We start from the raw sequence: 24,685 nt of genomic DNA on the forward strand, positions 1-24,685 counted from the left end.
CACGTTACAGCATCGCTGGATTCACAGCAGTGTGCGGCAGACCGGCATACGGGAGATCGGACACGATGGCAGACCCCTCGCCCTACGACTCACAGTGCTTTTGTTCACTGCCAGATCTCCGTAGGCATTCTGCAAGCGCCTATGAATACCTGCGATGCTCCGGTTTTCCGTCAAAAGAAACTCAGTGGCAGCTCTCTGCTTGGAATGAACCTCCGTTACAGGCGCCATTTTGAAGGTTACTTATAGCGCCGCCACCTATCGGAACTTCATCGAACTATAGGGAATGAAGCGGTAACATACCACGCTGTCCCGCAAAAAAATTCTGCATTTTTTTCAACCGAAATTGTCCGAGGAAAGAAAAGTGTTGCATTGCATTTGAACGTCCCTAGTAAATCCATTATAGATGTATACAAAACAAACACCTTAAGGCGATTATAGTTTTGCAATAGAAGTTAGTAGATCTGGAGAAGAAAAGTAATGTAAAAGTAGTTCGCAAAGTTGTCTACGAAATAAGCGGAAGACAACTCTCTAGAACAGAACTCTGCCCGAGAAAGGACATGACAAGCAGTAATAAGAGACCATAATCGGCCAAAGAAACGTATAACATACACATTTAAAATGTGATAGAACAGCTGATTTGTCTGGGATTTATGTATTTATAGAATGTCCTTGAAGCAATAATGTAATCTAAGAGAGTCCATAATGCTTTACCACGAATGCTAGAAACTGAGAGAATACGAAACAGACCAAGGAGATAGGATATCACCAAAACTGTTATTATCAACTCTTTAATGAATCTTCGCACCGATAAATGTTGCCATTATTGTACTGACTGCATCTTAATCAGGAGATCATTCTTCGAACTAGTTTAACGGTGTCTTGAATATTTTCCTGTCTTCTGACCTTTCACTAGAGTCTTTTTATGACCCTTCTGTTTTCCCCACTACTGCTCCTTCGAGTGGCCGAGGTTCTCTAGCTGGTGTAGAACACAACTCCGGCGCTGGTATCCTGGGTTCGATTCCGGATAACAGCAGGGAATTTTCCTCGTCAAGTCCCTCCGGAGCGGTACTTGGTCGACTCAACCTGCTACCAAATGAGTACGGGGGATTTTTCCCAGGGGTAGACGGCAGCCGGGCCAATGTGGCTGCCACTCTCCCCCTCCTAGCGTCGTGGCAAAGAAAAGCTGCACTCTGCCAGCAGGCACCCCAGTAGACCCGTCCTGGGCTTGTGCCACCAAGGCGAAGTTCACTTTCCATTGGTGCTCTAGCAGATCTCCGTTCAAAATGCCCCCTCTTTCTCTGTCCTACTTCTATCCTGTGGTTTCTGTCTGTTCTAAGTCGTGTCTCCCTACCACTTTCGCGCAACGATGCTCTGAGCGTGTTTTTTAGGGAATTGACTAGTTTGAACCTGGGACCTGTTGCTGGTAAGGAGACGCCAGACCACACATGACATGTAGAGTTCAGAAGAGTTCAGTGAGACTAGCGATGATATAACCAAATACTTAATGATTTCAGCGTCAGCTCCACTGCACTCCCTGTAAAAGAATCTTAATACTAACTAAATTTAGTGGAAGGGGTTCAAGGCTTTCCTATTTTTAGTTAGCTGGTAAAATAACGTCGAAAAAGCAGTTAAGTTTACCATTGGAAATTTTATTCTACTCACAAATCATTGTTTATAAATTGCACTATTGATAAAATGAAATGTTTTAATACAGGATGATAAAAACCAACTGCGTTCAACAAAAATGTGAACGAATATTCCCTGAATGGGTTTCCAAGTTCTACAATGGATCGAAGGATGACCTATGCCGTATCACATCTATAATCTAGGGTTAAATTAAGTTTCACAAAAGAGAAAACTATCAAAATGGTCTACAGTGACCCTCAATTCTCTTTAATTACTTATCTTACTTGTCGTAAATTACAGTGGGTGATGTGGCTTCTCGATAATTATATAACAGAAAAATCATCGCGTTTCAGATTTTAACTTACGTAGCAAATGTGAATACCATTAGCTTCAATTGGCGATCGACACTAGTATTACATAAAAAGGGGATGTAACAGATGAGACTTCTGCAGTTCTGAGTGAAGCCTTATGCGCTCAAAAATGCGGCATCGCATGCGTTCATTATCTTGTCGGTGTTCGTCAGGGGGCGACGGCCGGCGCAGCTCCATGCATCTCGCCGTCTCGGAAGCAACTCTCTCCTAACTTCTCCTTACTACAATTTACCGAAGTTGGTTTACAAAAAAACTGTCTGGCTGTGTTTTCATCTGACCAATCAGGGTCTCAATGTTAACCTTAAGCTCCACCTACAAAAATTCTGTCGATCCAATGAGAAACGTTATACTTTTCATGGTGGGGCAATGTTTTTAACGTTTGCAACGTAACAGATATGAGAAAAAGTCTCACGCTAAAACTTGCGGCTGGTGTGACCCTTTTAGTGTTATCGTAAGATCTATACTGTTCTTCTGGAGGGATCTAGCTTTTAACATGGGCTGGGGGGTGGCCCTAGCGGTTACTTTTCCTGGTGGGGCAATGTTTTTTAGGTTTTCAACGTAACAGAGACGCGAAAAAGTCTCACGCTAAAACTTGCGGCTGGTGTGGCCCTTTTAGTGTTATCGTAAGATCTATACTGTTCTTCTGGAGGGCTCTAGCTTTTAACATAGGCTGGGGGGTGGTCCTGGTGGTTAGCTGGCGACGTGGGTATCCGTCCCTTATCGTAGGGCCTTCTAGCTTAACACGGTTCTGCTCTCGGCTTCTGTTCTCGTTTCTCCCCGCGGAACTGCGTCTGTCTCACGGTGGGAAGGTATGACATGCATTTAGGCATTCTTGTGTTAGTCTATGGTATTCCATTTCCTCACTCGTTACTCGTATTACTTTGGTTAATTTAATGTCACGATTTATTCGGAGCTATGTGACATACTACTGGATTTGCTTATTATGTCAGGGTTTTCATGAAAGGTGTTGGATTTGCCTGACATCTTACAATATCATCAGACTTTCGGAAAAACATCATCCACACAGTTTCGAATATAGCAAAAGCCGACAAGCGCGAGTATCATCGTACAATCAGCTTAACAGCTCATGCATCCAAGCTGCTTACAAGAATAGAAAATTGAAGATCTGTTACATGACGATCAGTTTGGCATTAGGAAAGGTAAAGGTACGAGAGAGGCAGTTCTGACGTTGCGGTTGTTAACAGAAGCAAGACTAAAGAAAAAGCAAGGCATGTTTATAGGATTTGTTGATCTGGATAAACCGTTCGACAATGTTAAATAGCGCAAGATATTCGAAATTCTGGAAAAAATAGGGATAAGCTACAGGGAAAGTCGCGTAATATACACACGTGCAAGAATCAAGAGGGAAAAATAAAAAGAGCGGATGACCAAGAACGAAGTGCTCGGATTAAAAAGGGTGTAAGACTGGGATGTAGTCTTTCGCCCCTACTCTTCAATCTGCACATCGAAGAAGCAATGAAAGAAATAAAAGAAAGTTTCACGAGTGAAATTAAAATTCAGTGTGAAATGATACCAATGATAATATTCGCCGATGACATCGCTATCGTCACTGAAAGTGAAGCATTATACGATGGAGTGAGTAGACTGAACGGTCTAAGGATTGTGGAATTTGGAGTGAGAGTAAATAGGAGAAAGACGAAGGTAATGACATGTATCAGAAATGACAAGCTTAACATCAGAACTGGTGATCACGGAGAAGATGATGTTAAGGAATTCACCTAATCCTGCAACACAATAACCCATGACGGAAGGAGCAAGGAGTACATAAAAAGCAGAGTAGCACTGGAGGAAGGGGCGTTCCTGGCCAACAGGAGTCTGCTAGTATCAAACATAGATCCTAATTTGAGGAAGAAATTTCTGAGAACGTACGTTTGTAGCAGGACATTGTATCGTAGTGAAACATGGTTTGTGGGGAAACAGAAGAGAACTGAAGCATTTGTGATGTGGTGCTGCAGAAGAATGTTGAAAATTAGGTGGGCTGGTAAGGTAAGGAATGAGGAGGTTCTCCGGAGAATCGGCTAGGAATATATATACAAACACTGACAAGTAGAAGGGACAGGATGATTGGATATTTGTTAAGACGTAACGGAACAACTTCCAGCATATAATTGAGGACGTAGGTTGCAAGCGCTACTCTCAAATGAACCCCGTGGAAGTTACTGATAAGGTTGCTGTTGCTCAAACTGCCTATGCAGCATATGCCTCGGCTACTTCAAAAGTGTCACGAGAATTGTCCATCCCGTGGTCGACAGTACAGATGTTGTTTCGTTATTTACGAAAGTGCCACTCAGTGACGCTCTGGAGCACATCGGTTCCATGTTCCCGCAAGACATCAAAAAGCTCTTCCATGCATGTCTCACCATGAGCTATTTCACGTGGAATGGTGATTTCTACGAACAGCTGGAAGGCGTCGCCATGGGTAGTCCTCTCAGTCCAGTGGTGGCCAACTTCTTCATGGAACAATTCGAAGCATAGGCACTGGACTCGGCGACTTGCAAACCTAAGGTGTGGTACAGGTACGTCGATGATACTTTCGTGGTGTGGAGCCATGGTGAAGAACAGCTCGGTGACTTCCTAAGGCACTTGAACAGCCTCCATGCCAATATAACATTTACCATGGAAGTATATAAGGACAAGAAACTGCCATTTCTACATGTGCTGGTCACAAGGGACGGCGAAAACCTGGGACACAGCGTGTATCGAAAACCGACACACACACGGACCGATACCTGCACAAACTGTCAAACCACCACCCGAGCCAGAAAAGAGGCATGATTAGTACGCTCGTGACGAGAGCAGGACGAATATATGAGCCGCAACACCTCAAACGAGAAATGCAACACCTGGAAACTGTTCTGAGGAGCAATGGGTACTCCACAAATTACATTAGAAGTGTAACAGAGCCAAACACTCGGCGAAGTAAGGAACCAGAAGAAGAAATGTCGGGTACGGCCTTTCTGCCATACATTCCCAGAGTGACGGACAGAATCAGCCGTATATTGCGCAAACATGGCGTAAAGACGATTTTCAAACCGACAAGGAAGATCAAAGAGTGTCTTAGATCGGCGAAGGAGAAAAGAGACCCACTTGCAATGTCGGGAATATACCGTATACCATGCACATGCGGAAAAGTTTATGTCTGAATGACTGGACAATCCATTAACACCAGGATCAAAGAGCATAAGCGACGTTGCAGGTTGGGGCAGGTGGAGAAATCGGCCGTGACAGAGCACGCACTGAATGAGACCGACCACGTAATAAAATTCGCCGACACGGAAGTTCTGGCTGTAGAGAAGCACTATCACACGCGCTTGTTTATAGAAGCTGTAGAAACACAAAAACACGCGAACAGTTTCAACAAGAAAGAGGAAAGCCTCAAGGTAAACGGATCCTGGCTTCCCGTACTGCAGCGAACGACCGTCGCAGGTAGCAAGAGGAGAACCGCACCGGAAATGACCGCGGAGAAGCCCTTGGACGTTGGCGCGCCAGGTACATATAGTCTGCGGCCGCGAGCTCGGCTCCAGTTCACCACCGGCAATGGAGGGTGAAGCTTTGACAATGCCAGCCACTCGTGCTGGCGAAACGTCAGAAAAATCATTAGATGAACGTCGGCCGAAGAACCCGAGACAGAAGCCAATAGGCAGTTTGTCAACAAGTGGCCACGAAGGCCTTAACAATTTTGTATATTTTTCTTTCTTTCTGTAGTTTTACTGTGCATGTATAAACTTCAAGATTTTTCTTGTCGGTAGTCCTTTACTTATTACGTAAAGTATTTAAATATCCATATTACCATTATAGGCAACGTTTGGTTGCATTTACAATCTCAGTCTCATATTCCACTTTGAAATGGCTTCAATACTAAACACGAACCGTTCGCGGAGTAAAATAAGAAATTTATTAGTAAATTCCTCAGTGCAGTACACAGCTGCAAAACAGCTGCGCTTCCCCGTCATCGATAAGCTAGTAGTATTGCAAATCACTAGCAAAGCTAGGAATGTGAACAAGTAGGACACATTCCTGTCGAATGGGAAACTGCACCGCTAACAAAAATGAAACAGAGATTGGCAGGACATGAAGTCTGTCGAATGGGTACTACATGGAGCAAGGACTTTCGTGCTGGATTCTAATACATGGCTAATGAACTACATCCATAACTATACCACCTTGCAGAGTGTTGAGGAGGGTACTCTGTGTGCCACTGCTACTTCCCCCTTCTCGGTTCCAGCCGCAAATGGTTCGCGAGAAGATATATTGTATTCTATGAACATCATGATGTACTCACTATATACTTAGAAGCATTTTGCAGATATAAACTAATCTCCGTCACTTGGTAGGAAGTGTATATAAGACTTTACTTTTTGTTAATTTTTTTAGCAAAATACATACCAGCCACTAATGAAGTAATTGGTTACGTTTGAGGACGAAGTATTAGGATTCGAATGCCTGGGAGGTAGGCAACCCAGTGGCAATGCGTGCCGTGCGGGTGGAGTAGCGCAGCATCGCGAGGAGCACCGACTCTCGCGCCTTTGCAATTGTCTCCAGAAATAATTGGATTGCGCCTTGTCTTGCCTCGTCTTGTCTTGTGGGCGGCGCCACCGGTGCGCAAAAACCGCACTCTGCAAGGCGGCGTAATTAGTGCTGCTGGGGACGAGGCGAGGAGAGGCGAGGAGAGGAGAGAGCTACGGTCACGTCGAGGGTCCGCCGCGCCAGTTCCTCCCAAGGGGGTCACAAGGGCGACAAGTGGACAGAGACGGCGAATGACGACGGAACTTGCGAAAATATGCATATTCGAGGAAAATGTTTGTCAACTCCAGGAGGTGTCGTGTTAATACCGTGTATTAGTGCCTCTATCTTTGATAACGGCCGCAGTTCGTCGAAGTCCACCACAGCTCGTGGTCTCGTGGTCGCGTTCTCTCTTCGCGAGCACGTGGTATCGGGTTCGATTCCCGGCGAGGTCAGGGATTTTCACCTGCCTCGAGATGACTGGGTGTTCGTGTTGCCCTTATCATTTCATCATCATTCACGAGAGTAGCGAGATTGAACTGAGAAAAAAAAAGGTTGGGAATTTGTACGGGAGCTGATAACCGCGCAGTTGAGCGCCCCACAAACCAAACGTCATCATCATCATCATCATCACCATCAATTCGTCGACGAAGACAGTCCTCATATATTTTTCAGGTATGCCATATACAGGTTGAGCCACTCGTTGATTATCACTTCCTGCAGGGCTATCATACTGCAGGAATACTGACTAAAGGTTTAAAGACTATTAAAGATGATTAAAGACTAAAGCTTCCCGTTATTATTGATACATGTGGAAGTTGTTTATGAATAACAGAAACATTTTTATATAAGCTCGACAAAGTATTGAAGCGACGTTCGATATAGTTTTGTTTTGCATTTATTTTATTTTACTTTCTTTTTGAGGAAATTCGTGTTCTAGCGCTATGTGATAAATCTCTATTGTTTTCATTATTTTTGTCACAACATTCCTCTGTTTCATGTTACAAATTAACAATTTTTTTAATAGAACTGTATCAAACACTGACCGTTACAATTTTGCTATGAATACTGTTTACTTTTAAGCAACAGACAGGAAGATAACTATGCAGAACAAAAACAAAAAATCTTAGGTTACCCGCCTGCCACCTATCCTCACTAAGTTTGTAAACGATTCGCTGCTTTCTGTTTTTAGGAGAATCTAGTAAGAGACTGATCGCTAACGTAAAGAAAGCGATCTTCATGAAGTGACGCCCGATAGGTATGCAACACACCTAATGTACAGGTAACACGGTTGTGACCATAAGTGACCAAAGCTAATAGCGAAGCTACTGTACTCTACGATTGCTGGTATTTCAACTCTAAGCAAGACGGTTTATGACTTGGAAAACACCTCGAAAAACTCTGCAGAACCACATACAGCCTAAACCAGACACTCCATACACTGCATGTTACACGCGTCACTGTACTGTCTGTTCGCTCGGCGCCTCAGAGCCAAATTTCGGCTCTTTGGATTACACGCTTCTACTCAGCAACTGTTCACTTTCTGCGTTGTTTGTCCCCTCGAATACGAGTTGCTGTATATGCTGATGTAAGTTACGGCGTTTGTGAGATAACGAACTCAAAATGGCCGTACAGTTCCCTTCGCAATATTAGTTCGAAAACTAATTGAGATACATCTGTATTCACTGACAGCAGCAATTTGTGCAGGATGTGAAGCCAACTGTCGTCGGCAGGGTGTGATATTCGTCTGCGGTCCCTGTCTCATAAGATCCAGCTCATCGGGCAACTTCATTCATGGTGTCGCCATTGGCACGTCCAAAACGATAGGTCCTTTCTGTTATCCCTTCACATATTAACGTGCTGATTTCATACAACCGACTGGCACATACACACTATTTTACTCACGTCAGCAGTACAGACTCACATTGTCACCTGGGCCAAGTTCTACGCCAACTATAGCGTTTCAAAGGGTCCCATGACGCCGTTTATGGGTTGAGCATAATGTTTTACCCGGTGAGTGTAATGTGCCCCTGCCACGCCATCAGACATCACGCTAAAACAGCCTCGATAGCAGCCTCAATTTGGCAACGAGCAGGCCCCAGACATCACTTCAGATGTGTCACTCAGTTGAAACCACTCATTGATGTTGAGATACCGTACAGATACCAAACCGCGGGCATGTTGATTGCTGCGTTGCACCCGCCGGTTCAAATAATTCCAGACTTACGGGATTAACTTCAGGTAATTTAGAGGGCCCGCCGAGATTCGGCAGAATCCTCAGTGTCTGTGAAACTAGGAAGTGTGCGTGCAGACCTGTGGACGCGGCTGTTGGTGCCCTGGAAGACGAGCGTCCTCTACCGTTTTGCCCTCTACACCTCCCTCTACTACCATGGAGGTTTTCCCCTGACGCCTGAACACGAGTCCTATCACACTGCTTCTTCTTCGTGTCAGTGCTTTCCACATGTTCTTTTCTTCACCGATTTTGCCGAGAAACACCTAATTCCTTACTGATACTTTCAACTTTCTTCTGTATCACCGCATCTAAAACGCTTCGATCCTATTATTTTCTTGTTTTCCCACAGTCATTATTGACTAACACGCAATGCTGTTCTCCAAAGTACATTTTCATGAGTTTCTTCGCAGATTACGGCCTATGTTTGATTCTAGGAGACCTCTTTCCCCAGGAATGCCCCCTTTGCTTGTGCTGGTCTGCCTTTTTCGCCCTTCTTCCGTCAATCATGGGCTATTCTGTTTCCAAGGTAGCAGAACTTACTTTCGCCTGCTGCGTGACCAATTTTGACTCCACGCTTCTCGCTATTCTCATTTCTGCTGCTTCTCATTACTTTAGCCCTTCTTCGGTTTATTCCAGTTTCCTTATTTCCTCATTTCTTACGCTTGTTACCATTTAAAAACTTTGCTTCCTTTTATGCTGCCAACATAATTTCCCAAATTCATTGCCGCATTTTCTCTCACTACAAGATACTCAGTTTTTGCAAGATTTATTTCTTTACCTATATTGTTCTCTGGGTTCCTGGAAGACATATACCATATCGTCAACATTTGTTGCTGAATCGCTCGGTCGTCCGCAAAAAGTAGTACGCAGAACGTTCTGATCCAACTGGAATTCCCATGTCGTCTTCATTCTAGTAAATCTTCCTCTAAACAGAGCATGAGCTAAGGTGTATCCATGTCGGATTTCTTTTGTGATTCTAAATTCAATGGGGTGATTCTATCGATCAGATAGTGTATCTTTTCACTTGCGTCAACTCTTGCAACATGTCTTTCCAACATGTCATGTCTGTATTTGTTATCCTCCGGAAAGTTCCCTTTTTTCTCTTCCATTCATTCAAAAACAGCAGTACAGCCCCCTCTGACAACCTGCAAATAACGTTATCCTATTGTAAAAAAGACACGCGCGTATGTTCTATGATTATTACAGCATTCATACGAAGGTAACAAAGTACTCACATTATTGTCAACAAATAATATTAATGGTGTTTCCCTCATGTCTTTTACTTCACCGAAAAATTTGTAATTAAATGCGATTTACAAGAAAATATTTCGTCATTTTATTTAACGTCACTCACGAGGCCTGCACTGTGTGGCCGCTGGAATGGATACTTCCTCTGTTTCGTTTACGCTGTGAACGCTACCTCCATCGACAAAATGTTGGAAGTTGTTTAGGGACATTCTCTGCGTGTTTCGATGTGAGGGAACTCGTGGTCTCCAGTGGCTCGTTTCTCACTAATCACGTAATTACGTTTTATTAGGTTTGTGACCCCAATTCTGTTTCTGTGAAAATGCCGTAGCAGCAGTCAAAAATCCTGTCACATCCAAACACCAAGACTTACGCCACAAAACGCAGTGTAATGCAACAACACGTGCAGATGCAAAAGTGCTGTGATGTGGTTACCGTCGTTGCGGGAACAGCAGTGGCTTGCCTCGTTGTGCCGCATTCAGTGCACTCACACACGAGGGGCAAATCGGCCCACTCTTCGTCACTAAACGTATTCAAGTTACTGTTAACGCACAGCCAACACTGCTGGACAAACAAATGCGAGAGAAAGCAGAGCAGTAGTGAATGAAAGCTGGAGTGCGACAGTAAAGAGGGCGCAGCTTTTGTTAGTAGCTAGTAGCGAGACTGAATGGAACAAGTTTGTTTCCAAACAAGAAACTTTCACTGTTGTACAGATGTTTTTCGAATCAATACATTTACAAAGATAAAAGCTGGCAAGAAATAAAAAACGAAATGCAATTACTCTGAACGAGCAACCGATGACCGTGGGTCGCCCTCCCCCCCTCCTCCCCCCCTCCCAAACATACACACACAAACACACATCGTACGCAAACACTAGCTCCATATCAATTACCAACGTGTCAGGTAGCAGTTACTCTTTGCCTGCGTTGTGTGGCCACGAACAGAACTGTATTCCAAGCAGAACTGAAGCAAAATATCCGTGTATGTTTATACGATCAGCTGCTAGTGTAATTTCAACAACTTCCTTAATAGCACTATCCCAATAGCTGGAAAAGAATACCTTAAAATTCACGTCCTTATACTTCATAGGATGACCGGTACCGAAACAACACTTTGTAATAGCAGAATTATTCGTCTGCTGTAAGAGAGTGTGACGCTTATGCTCAACAGAAGATGATCTCGGCAGTGTACGACAGGCCACGACTGCAAGGGAAACGTAAAACATTATCATCCTTTACAGACCCTAGGATTTCCCTAACCTTTGATCGTGGTCGAAAATCACATTTCGCATCGTTGAGAGTTGGCAATACTCTCTTAGGATTTAAAGGTTGGCTACAGCGCGCATACACAAGCTCTGGAATCTAAGATATCGTTGTCGTGCTTCACAGCGCATGGATTAATTAGCGGCAGTTTGCAAGCCAGTGTAGGAGCCCGCCTGCCCGCCTGCTGTGGTGCGCACGTGTGTTGGGCGAGGGGTCGTCGCCGAGCTGCCGTACTGCCGTGTCCGCCACCAGCGACACAGGATTTGGTACTGAGTTGATATTTTTTATAATTTGCATAGCGCTTATTAATCTAAAGAAAAGGGTTTGCGTAAGTACGCAGCAGAAGCTGTAGCGGCGCATCGAAAGCTAAGTACTAATTAATTTTTTATGTATAGTGGTGTTTTCTGGCGAAATAATTTCAGAAGAACCTTTTGGGAACTGTTTGTAGCTTCGTTACTGTGTCATTAGACGTTTGATTCTCTTTCTGTATTAGTCTTTTGTTATATTCACATTTGTTGTTTATTAATACTGTTAATAATAGTAGTTACTTCCCTTGTAGAGTAAGTTTGTGATTATTGTAGTCAGGTTTTTAACATCTTCTTATTGTAGTAGCGGAACTTAGAAAAAGTAAAATTTTACCATGAGTGAGAAGTGTGGGCTTTGCCGTAGGTTCGTGAGTAGTGGATTGCGGTGTGAGACTTGTTCGAAGTATTTTCACTGGGGGGAATGCAGTGGGGAAGCCAGTGGGCATTCTGGTGAGATCCTCTTCTGGAACTGCAGGTTATGTAGCAAGAGTAAGTTGATAGAGGAGCAGGAGCGTAAGATCTGTGCCCTTTAGGTGCAGTTGAAAAACGCACAGGAGGAGCTAGATAGGATGAGGAGGGAGAAGGGGGTTGGGGAATGGGAGCTGGCTGTTGGCAAGAGATCTGATAGGAGAAGAAGATTTTCAGATAGTTTTACTATTGGTGTTTACAATAGATATGACCAACTGTCAGAGTCTAGTGGAGAGGAGTCTCTAGTAGCTGTAGATGTAGGAAGTATGCAGCAGACCTCAGTAGTTACGGTGGCTAGAACAGTTGCAAAGTCGAAGAGGAAGAAGAAGGTTCTGCTGTTAGGTAGTTCTCATGGCAGAGGTGTAGGCCAGCAGTTGCAGGAAGTGCTGGGGAGTGAGTACCAGGTCACCAGCATTGTGAAGCCTAATGCAGGATTGGCTCAGGTGACTGTTAACAGAGGGGGGTTATGTAGGGATTTTACTAAAGAGGATCAGGTAGTGATTGTGGGTGGAGCTGGTAATATTATTGATAGGGATGGGGAGTATAACATAGATGGTGACCTGGAAAAGATAGCCACTCAGACTGGCAACACGAATGTGCATTTCGTGGAACTGTTTCAGCGTCACGATCGGCCTCATCTTAATACAGCCGTCAGGCGTAATAACATGAGACTTGGAGTGCGCTGATGACAGAAAGCATGGGTCACATTTCAGTGCTGTCGGTGGAGTCTATCAGCAGGACGGGTTTCACTAGACATGGCCTGCACCTCAACAGGTATGGGAAGGGGAGGTTGGTAAAGCTTATAGGTGACGGCATAGGTGGGGTTGGTGGGACCACTCATGGGAAAATTCCTGCAGTAGTTGGTGTTAGAGCTGCACCTTTTTTAGATTGAAGTCAGCTGATAGGTATTCCTGCTTAAGAGGTCTCTCTAACAAAGGAACCATTTTTGACAAAGCTTAGGTATCAGAGTAATGAGAGAATTAGTATATTTCATCAAAATATACAAGGTATTAGAGATAAAGTTAGTGAACTGCTTATAGATGTTGACTCTGAAACTATTGGTATATCTGAACACTTCTTAAATAAGGAGAAATTCAGAGGCTTCCTTTACCAGGATACAGGTTGGCTGGCAGCTTTTCGAGGAGCTCTTTGCGGTGTGGGGGAGTAGCCATGTATGTAAAAAACGGTATCCCATTTGAATCAATTGATGTTTCAAAGCACTGCACTGAAAAGGTGTTTGAATGTTGTGCAGGTGTGGTTAAATTTAACGGAGCTAAACTTCTAACTGTTGTTATTTATAGATCCCCAGACTCCGATTTCACAACATTTTTGCTAAAGCTAGAGGAGGTTCTTGGTTCACTTTGAGAGGCACCCACATGCCTTGCTCATACTGTGGCATCGAGCAGTCAGGCCTGCAAGATGAGTGGTCTGCCAAGCGAGTGGATTCATTCTTATTTATCGAGCAACATGAACTCTCGGAATCCCAATTATGTTATAAATTATCCTCCTGTATGAATAATACGCAACGGAAACGCACATCTGACTATCAGTAATTTACAGAACTCTGACTGTTCACTACGCACTGGCAATACCACATTTTTCCTTTTTTTTTTTTTATTTAACGGCTTTTATCAACACGTGGCCATCGCACTGAATATGAGTGGCGCACACATTATAAATTCTGGATATCATGACAACATACAATTCGAAGGAAAAGGCCACCAATCTTTTTCTTTTCACTATCTTATTTATTCCGATAAATTCTATAACCTAAACACACAAATTCTATAACCTACAACAATAACACATGAGAAATTCCGCCCAGTGGGCATGGCTTTACATTGGTGAATCTCTATCTTATGGTCTCGTAATTATTTAACGCTACAGTGCACTTTCTGGATAGGATGGTGGATCTTTTATTATTTCTCACACTTCGACTCTCATAATCATCATCACGAAACTTTCCTCCAGACCGAGCAGTACAAAAGGAACACGCATAACCCACTACCTCTAAAACTACCTTGCTACTCTCCCTTGCAAACCACACATACTCAAATTACATGACATACACCACACTACAACATGAAATACAACACAGGGAATAGTCACAACATTATCACTTTCAGCTTTCGCACTTCAATTAATATTTATCCCAGTTTCACACGACACTGCCCCACTTCGTAATTCTACTTTCCTACTATGAACTCTGGAGATATATGCACGTCTTCCTGTGCAATGCAAGCCAAGTGGCGTTGCTGGATAGACGGCTGACTCACCTTGCTTCTCTCTCAGAGTATTATAGTTTGAATCAAGCGTCACACGGAAACATATTACGCAAAGTAATAATAAGAACATATTCATCACACACACGAGTCCTCAACTGATACCATGGACGAGTACTTCTCTTTATCCTATGTCTCATACACAGATTGAGACTCACACAGTACTCACCACGTGGAAATACTCGTCTCTAATTTCAAGTCCTGCACACGCCATTCCTTAAATATTTCAACTTATAGTACACACGCTAGTAAATCGGCTTAACTTAAGCACATGGAAGTATTTCAACTTATTGCTACACGTGGTTTTATTGTGACCGTTGGTCACTTCCGAAGATTACTGCGATCCCATTAATATTACCTGCCTGACATTTAATTCTCCCCACAAAAGTTCCTGAAATAGAGAAATTATTATTTCAAACTACTCTTAAATATTCCACATGCATACCATGTCTCCACTCTTTTGTCTTTACGGAGCACACCTAAGACAGGTCTTAACAGCACAAGTTCCAGTGGCAAAGTGCTGAAACATGGCCGTTCTTCAGGTCCTCTCGCACCTCTGCCGAAGTGGGGGAGCTCCTTGCTACCGTATTGGTCAGTCACATTTCAGGCGCTCAAAGCTCAGGTACATTTCATCTCTTTGGTCCCATCAAAGTTGGCCAAAGGATCGTCTCAAAAATGATCATATATTCACATTCACTATCTACGGATAGCAGACGACCATACATTCATTCATTTCACAGATCTCACCAAACTGGATGTAGGGATTTATTTTGTGGGAATGCACATGTGATCAATTAAATAAATAAATTGTCATTCTTTCCCACACTGGTATCCGGCTTCGCTGCATTAATTGAAATTGAGTTATTAGAAAAAAATGTGTTGTTCTGACAAAAATAATGAAGTATGTTGTACCTATTTTCAATGTCGGGCGGTACTGTACCCTTTCAACTTTATAGGAAATACAAAAAGTTAGTTATAAGTGGTGACTTCAATATTAAATTGTAGGAGTGATTGTGCAAGGAAGAGGATGCTGGTAGACCTCTTTAATTCATATAATCTTATGCAAACCGTATTCTTTCCAACGAGAGTGCAAGGGAACAGTAGAACAACCATAGACAACATTTTTGTTCATTCCTCATTACTAGAAGGGCATTCTGTTAGCAAAAAGGTGAATGGCTTTTCAGATCATGGTGCACAAATTTCAACTCTAAAAGGTTTTTGTGCTGCAACATGTGTTAAGCAAATTCCAGTGTTACATTGTTGATTTTCTTTATTTAAACTTACGACTTGTCACCTGAATATGTTTTTTTATATTTCATTTTATCTGTTTCTAATATCGTGTTATAATTTCATGTATTGACTCGTTCCATGACCATGGAGACTTCTCCTTAATTTGGTCCCACGGAACAATAAATAAATAAAATAACGATAGGAGTTGAATTCTTAAGTGAGACCATTGATAGGCGAATAGTTGAAGTATTGATTTTTGTATTGATTTCTTTTGTAACTGTCGGGGAACTGTTTCACTATGTATTTAATTGAGAAGTATTTTAGTCTGTCTCAAGAGTTTGATTAATTTGCAATATTGCTTTAATGCCACTGGAGGCAGATTTGCATACGAAGCGATTGTTCAAAGATCTTCTAGCGTTTTGTTAATTGAACGAGAAACAATCGCTTTCAGAACATAGTTTTTGGAAAAAGGAATTTCTTGTTTGGGTTATCATTTATCGAGTTTAGATTTCACCAAACCCTTTCTCTTGTAAGCAGTTGTAGTAAGCAGCAGCAGCCGCAACAACCTCAGGAGCCGCCATACAGAACAAGCATTGCACTCAGCATGAATAATAGGTTTTTTATGTTTTTTCTAAATAATGGAATGCAGCAGATCAAGCAGTGGCAGCAGAAAGACCGAGTAAGTTATTTGTTGCGCACAGGACCTAATAAAAAAAGAAAAACAAGTTTAGGCGATATCTGTAATAGTAAAGTTAACAAGAGAACAAGCACGAGATTTTCAGTAGAAAACACGAGATAAGAAGATAGAGCTAGCGACTTTCATCATGTTTCCGCAGAATACGTCCAGTCTTGTATGAAATGGTACGCGCATAAGGCAAAAAGACCGTAGACTTTGTTGTCACCTTCTCACGTTCCTAATTCACGGCTGATCTTTCTTCCATGACAACTATTGTGACGAAATGAGACTTCGAGATGCGCTAAATCAGTTGATATACTTTCAGTGTCTGAGATGACGTGAACTTTGTGAACCAAGGTGCGGAGCACCTCTTCAAGTTGAGCCAGATGGTGACCACTATCAGCCAGAAGACACATATCACTGACAGTTGGCTACAGACGGAATGTCCCTTTTTCCTGACCAGCACACCAAGTACGGGAAGGTACCCATCTTTTGTGACTACGAAGGCTTTCCCGGCGTAATAATTGATAAAATTCTTCTCGGGTATGCAGCCGGATCATGACGTCTTCAAGACACAATATTTCTGCGGTCCAACTGGCCGCCATCATCAGGTGAGAGCGCTGGTCCACAATCTCGCCGGTTCCGGCGAGATTGTGCACCAGCGCTCTCACCTGATGATGGCGGCCAGTTGGACCGCAGAAATATTGTGTCTTGAAGACGTCATGATCCGGCTGCATACCCGAGAAGAATTTTACCCATCTTTTACCATCTCTTTCGTGAAGCGAATATTCCAATGGACCGAACTGAGATGTTCTAAAAAGCCGTTAAAATGCTCACAGGCATGAGGCCGAACAACAAAAGTATCGTCTCCATATTTGAAAAATCTCGCCGGTACCACCGAGCGATCCGCGAAATGTTCCTCAAACAAATTTGCAATAATAAGTAACAAATGGTCCACCATTGCAACTCCATCTGTTCACAGATCTGGCCGATGAATGAAAAGTCAGTGGAAGTCAATACGTGTCGAAATAGATTCGTTAATTTAATACCAAACCTAACTTGGATTAACCGTGATGAAACGGAAAGAGCAACGCAAGTACAGCGGGAAAGACCACGTCAAAATTTACTAAATCATCATAGGCAATCTCTGTGACCGACGTAATAAATGCGACGAGTTCTTAATGCACTTTTCTCCGAAGACGTTTAGATGCTTTCAACCACATTGAGTAAGATTCCTAATTACGGTGATTTAGGCATACAAGACAATTTAAGCTCTTAATTGCAAGAATTAACGGAAGATTTACGTGCTCCAGTTACTTGAGTGAACGGTACCCGTTGTCATAGTCAATTCAGACCAGCCCAATTTCTAATTTCACGCGACACACACAAATACACACACACACAGGTATAAATTCCGCGAGGATTTGTGCGTGTATATTGCCGCTGCTGTAGAGCGGAATGCTGTGTCCGCACACGTAGTTAACACGGGTATCCGTTTCCAGCAAGCGCGGGATCGAGGAGAGTTGCTGACAGCGAACAGGCAAGCCTCGCACGTACATCGCGTATCGGCGACCTCGACGGCCACTGGCAAGACTGCTGCGTGGCACAGCTCGGTTTCTAAATGCGTCGCAGCCCGTAAATCCAGCGTGTGATAAGATAATAGCAGGCCATTAGCCGCGCGTCGAACGGCGTTAGCTTTCTGTTCGCTATTTATAGCAGCGTAATCTGGGCACCTGTTTGAAAATAGTGCCGTGTCAACTGCTAAGGCCATGATAAAATGTAACGTTGTGTCACGTTGTTGGCCAGGAGACCGCGAGGGGTAGGTTTTGCGGCGTCTGTTATAATCCTTTCGTTCTTGGCGCCCATTGGCAGTGTGAACTGCATGTCTAACAGGATTATTGTAAGTAGCGTCATGTTTTTGTTGCGATTACTGTGAGAGGTAGAACGCGGAGAGCGAAACTATGTGGGCCGCAGCTTTACAATATATCAGTGTGAATCTAATGTTGTTACTACAGAACTGCCTGGCTCTATAAGCATTTTGCATTACTTTTCGTCTGTGCTTAATTGGACACGATGAGAATCGCTTTTGGAGTTTGTACGAGTAATTGACTGTATTATAATTCAAGCCAACCGTTAGGCATAAATTTCCACTTCCCATCAACTCTGAGAATCAATGGTAGCTACAACGAGGCACTCACGCCTTCTAGCGTAGTAATACACGGTGGCGTTGATCAGCGTCGGTGGTAACGAGAGAACACAGTTCATTTCAGTATTACACACCCGAAAGGATTCTCTAGGTCTCCGACACGAAGGATAACACGCAGGCGACCCACTGCTAATGTATTCCTCCTCCGTACGCTGTCTTAGCGAGCTCAGATGTTGTTGAATCGCTGGTCTAACAGTGCTCCAGTATCAGATTCCATACGATGCACGGTGTCGATATGTCTAAAGGCGGATCGACAGAAGATTCGCATTTAAAACAATTTAAGTAGTAAGAAAGGAAAAAGAAGGAAATAATAGAATTATAGGCCCCTGTAATAGACGTGTTCTGGAACATACACTGAGCTGTTAACGGTCCTGTGGTGGCTCCTAGTACTGTGTCGGGCCTCGCCTCACCAACCGTAATGCAGCAACTCGATGCGACACGGCCTCAACACATCGTTGGAAGGAGAATGAGCCACTCTGCCCCTGCAGCCATTCACAATGGTGAAGATGTTGCCGGTGCAGGATTTGACCTCTCGATTACGTCCATAAATGTTCAGTGGGATTCACGTCGGGCGATTTAGCTAACCAAATCATGTGCTGTCGGGAATGTTCTTCAAACCAGTTGAGAACAGATGTGGCCCGCTGATATGGCACATTGTCATCCATAAATATTCAATTCTTGTTTGGGGGGATAAGCATCATTAATGGCTGAAAATGGTGTCCAAATAGCAGAACATAAACATTTCTAGACAACGATCGGTTCAATTGGACCAGCGGACCCGGTCCATTCCATGTGAACGCAGTCCACAGTTATATGGTGCCATCACCAACTTGAGCAGTACCTTGTTGATAAGCTGGGTCGTTGGCTTAGCCACACTCTAAACCCACCATCAGCTCTTGCTAACTGAAATCGGGACTCTTCTGACCGAGCTACAGTTTTCCAGTCTTCTAGGGTCGAAATGCTGCAGATGAAGTCGTGCTGCTAGCGAAGGCAGTCGCGTCGGTCGTCTGGTGCCATAGCCCATCAACGATGCATGTCGCCGCACTGTCCTAACAGACGTCTCACACTGATTTGAGCCGTCATTTCAAGTAGTGTTGTTCGTGTTTACCACTGACAACGCTACGCAAACGCCTCTGCTGTCGGCCGTTGGGTGACGGACGTTATCCGTGGTCCCAGCTAATGGCTGACATTTGGTACTCTCGGCACACTGTTCACACTGCTGAATACCCTAACGATTTCGTAAATGGAATGCCCCACGCGTCTATCTCCAGGTACCATTCCCGCTCCAAGTCTCTCAATTCCCGTCGCGTGGGCGTAATCACGTATGAAACCTGCCTGGTACTGACACTTGTTGGAAGGAAGAAAGATAGGGTTTTATTGTCCCGTCGACATCTAGATCACTAGAGACGAGCACAAGCTGGGGTTGTATCAAGCATGGGGAAGGAAATCGGCTGTTCCTTTCGAAGGAACCATCCCGGCATTTGCCTGGAGCGATTTAGGGAAATCACGGAAAACCTACATCTGGATCAAGTATGATAACCACTGCGCCACCTCGCTCGGTGACAGTTGTAGCGGGGACTGCCACTTGTTGCACGGATAGGCAGCTGCACATCAATAAAAACAAACGTAACGGGTGTCGCATTAATAGGCAGAAAAGCACATTACTGAATGGTTACACAATTGCTGGAACAATCACTGGAAGCAGACGCGTATATTAAACATCTGAGAGTATACATACGAAGAGATCTGAAGTGGATCGACTAGATAAAATTAAGTGCAGGTATTACAGGTGCCAGACAGACTTACTAGTGTAACTCACAAGAAGTGCAGCCCACCCACAAAGAAGGTAGCATACAAAGCCCTTGTTCCACATGTATTGCTCGTCCTTGATCCATACCAGATAGGATTGGTAGAGGAAATAGAGACGCCCCAGAGGAGAGCGGGGTGTCATCAGCGGCTCATTTAGAAACAGCGAAAGCGTTACGGAGATACTCAGCCAACTGCGGTGGCAGGCGCGACAACAGAGGCGTCCTTCAGCATAATGTGGTTTACTATTAAAAATCCAAGAGCGTACGTTTCCAGAAGAGTCAATCAGTGTCTTGCTTCCTTCTACGTATATCTCGCGGAAAGACCGTGTAGGTAAGGTATTCGAGCCCACACAGTGGCTTACCAGTTAATCGTTCTTCCCGCGAACCATTCGCAACAGGAACTGGAAACGGTGAAACTGACAGAAGCACCCAAAATAACCTCCAGATTACTGATTTAGAGATAGCTTTACGTACAGGAGACAATCCGACCAGCCCTCTTTGTTTCCACATGATACCGTCGTTTATCGTCTAGTAAAGTCATCATGTGATCAAAATTATACATTAAATGACTTAAACAATGTATCTGCATGGTGAGAAAAGTGCAAACTGACCCTCAACAATAAAAAATGTGTAGTTTTTCGTATCAGGAATACAGAAGTTGTGTTATATTCCTGTTACACGTTAAATCACACCAATTTCAATGTTGTCGGCCCAACTAAATGCCTTTAATTCACAGTTACGTCCGCCCCCGGTATCTGAGTGGTCAGCGAGATAGAATGTCAATCCTGGGCCCAGGGTTCATTTCCCGGCCGGGTCGGAGATTTTCTCCGCTCACGGACTGGGTGTTGTGTTGTCCTAATCATCATCATTTCATCCCCATCGACGCGCAAGTCACCGAAGTGGCGTCAAATCGAAAGATTTGGCCCGGCGACCGGTCCACCCGACTGGAGGCCCTAGTCACACGACATTTACATTTTTATTCACAGTTACGAACAGTGTAATTTGAAAATAGCTGACATAAAATTTTGTGTGGAATCTGAACCAAAAAACAACGTTGAATGGCAGAACAATTATAAGGCGCAACAAGTCAACAAAAAGTATTGCCTGCAATACGCTTGTCCGTCCCGCTCTGGAATACTGTTACGAGGGTGTGGGATCCTTACCAGGTGGTATTGGCGGAAGACATGAGGAAGTTCAAACAAGACAGATCTTTTCTGTGAAACGGCCAAATAGGAAAGAGTGCGTCAGTGATATAATAAGCGGGTCTTCATAAAATGATGATCACCAACTTCCTCGTACCAGTGCCAAACTATTTTGTTGACTCACACCGACAGAGGAGGTAACGACCATCTTGTTGGAATAAAAGAAATCCTATGTGGTATTCGAGAGTGGAGCTGTAGAGAAGTAGCGTGAAGGTGTAGTATGCACCCTGTGCCAAACACTTAAGTATGACAACAATGATCGAAGCAGAAGAAATGAATTAAAATTTGCGCACCGCCTGGGACTGGGACTCGAACCCGGGTCTTGTTGCGTGCTTTGCAGAAGAAGGTATGAAGTAATGTTTGTGTTGGGGAGGGCACTCAACTTGGGTAGTTCGTGCAGCAATGTTGACCGTCGTCCTGCGGTGGCGTAATGGTAAGCATTTCTGCTTAGCAAGCAAGAAGACCCGGGTTCAGCACAAATTTTAATTCATTTATTCTGCTTCGATCATTATCGTAGATAATGAAGAGACTTAAATGTCTCAGGGAAACATTTAATTACAAAAACTTATGTACGAATTGCAGACTAATCATGTAGATGTACATATAGGTGTAGAAACAGTGATAATATCAGAAGAAAAGTATTGATACTGACAACACCACAAGGTACAGTCAGCGTGCACACTGACTGGCGATCAGGCGGGCGCCCTCTCTATCTCTACCTTGTCACAACAACCACCCACATTCTGTTTCACAAGCCTATAGCGTCCCTTTCGCAACTCGCGTTTTAAATCATTGACGACGATGTGCATAGACGTGCCCGGGGATGTCTTTATTTTTCATTAACAGCGTCGAGACTATGCAGAATACAGATATCAATAATTAATTTAAGTTGTGTAATAATGATCACGAGTAAAATCTACGTAAATCATGGCACGCTAGACCGTTAGATCAGGAAGCTAATTTTTAATCGTTGTGTGTGGTGGCTGTACCGTTCTTCCGACAAAGTAACTTACCGAGGGCTGGTTCGTGAACGTTTTCCTACGCAAGCGCCACACCCTCGCCCTCCATTGTTCCACACAGGTGACACAGCACTTCGCGTCCCTCTCCCATTCCCATCCTCCCTCATACATTAGTTACTTAGGTTCTTAGAAAGATAAGAATAAACCAGGTAACTGTAGAAATGGGTTGTTTATCCCTCTAATTGTGATACGGCCCAGTGAAGAAGTTTTGCAATACGGACGCCTGCAGCACTCCTCTCAGCTTGCCGCCGCCGGCCGGGATGGCCGAGTGGTTCTAGGCTCTACATTCTGGAGCCGCGCGACTGCTACGGTCGCAGGTTCGAATCCTGCCTCGGTCATGGATGTGAGTATGTCCTTAGGTTAGTCAGGTTTAAGTAGTTCTAAGTTCTAGGGGACTGATGACCTCAGAAGTCCCATAGTGTTCACAGCCATTTTAACCATTTTTCAGCTTGCCGCCCTCGTGACTCTTGGGCCTCAAACCAGCCATGGAACTGCATCACCACAAGTGCTCCACACATTATAAATTTTTGAACTTTTCTTGAGCGCAAAATGGTTTTTTAGTCATCATTACGAAATATGGGAATTATATTTGAATCCATTTGTTCATAACCGAAAAAAAAAATGTAAGAAGTACAGGACAACTGTTCCAACTAGGTTTACATTTCGGTACGTGAAAGAAATTTTAAGTTACCTGTACATTTCATTATAACATTTACAAAATCGCAAGCTTTTTAAAGAAAAAACATTCCTTCACAATAATCTTTTTTAAAAAAACAAAGGTAATCATTTTGAATACAAGGAAAAATCCTAGCAATTGCAGTACATTTCCGCGAACTAACTCGAATACGAAATTAATACGATAATTATTTCCAAGTTTGTGGTTACCAACTTTATATTACCGTAAGGTGTTGCTGACATCTGATACCGTTATTACAGACTGCACATGGCTCATATTTCTGACTGTTGCACTTATATTTCCTGTATGTTGCACAGATACTAAATACCTTATTATTCCCTCTAACATAAATCAGTGCTTCCGCCATCGATACTGTGATACTTCAACTGTGTCTGATAACAGTAAACTTGTAGTTTGAATTGACATCGATTTTCGCATTTGCCAACAGTATCACAATGTGCCTACTCCGCTCTCTGGCCGCTAGTTTTTACCATTAACAGGGGCTCTGCTAACAATAACTACTCCTAGAATCCCTCTTCTGCTATCTACAGGCAATTTTATTTTTAGTATTTTTTTAAAATTTTTGATTCCCTGTACACTGCATTCCATATAGGTATACATTGCTTTGCTCGTTATATTACCCCATTATGTTAAAATATCACGCAGACTAATTCATTGGCAACATTTGATCTGTTTTTGTATCTAGAGAACAGACTAGAAGAGAATAGCAGTTAAATAAATAATAGAATGCACAACAAACTAAACGCTTACTGTGCTCAGTGTAACTGGTAATTTAATAGACGTTTACCACTCTCAAAAACTGATTCCTAAAAGCTACTCGCGTTTAAAACCCAAGGAATTTTTTCTCCAGTTTCTCGCGGCGTTACAATTTAGACTCTCCTACCCTCAAACTTTGCCGTGATGCCAGAAAATAAATATAGAAAAGGTCTTATACATACGTAAGATTTTGGTGTATATAAGCAGAGTACTTCCTTCCACTCCATCTTTCCCTAGAATACTTTGTTGTTGTTGTGGTCTTCAGTCCTGGTTTGATGCAGCTCTCCATGCTACTCTATCCTGTGCAAGCTTTTTCATCTCCCAGTACCTACTGCAACCTACATCCTTCTGAATCTGCTTAGTGTATTCATCTCTTGGTCTCCCTCTACGATTTTTACCCTCCACGCTGCCCTCCAATTCTAAACTGGTGATCCCTTGATGCCTCAGAACATGTCCTACCAAACGATCCCTTCTTCTGGTCAAGTTGTGCCACAAACTTCTCTTCCCCCCTAATCCTATTCAATACCTCCTCATTAGTTACGTGATCTACCCATCTAATCTTCAGCATTCTTCTGTAGCACCACATTTCGAAAGCTTCTATTCTCTTCTTGTCCAAACTATTTATCGTCCATATTTCACTTCCATACATGGCTACAATCCACACAAATACTTTCAGAAATGACTTCCTCACACTTAAATCTATACTCGATGTTAACAAATTTCTCTTCTTCAGAAACGCTTTCCTTGCCATTGCCAGTCTACATTTTATATCCTC

The sequence above is a fragment of the Schistocerca nitens genome, chromosome 8, assembly GCF_023898315.1.
Source record: "Schistocerca nitens isolate TAMUIC-IGC-003100 chromosome 8, iqSchNite1.1, whole genome shotgun sequence".
Lineage (NCBI taxonomy): Eukaryota > Metazoa > Arthropoda > Insecta > Orthoptera > Acrididae > Schistocerca > Schistocerca nitens.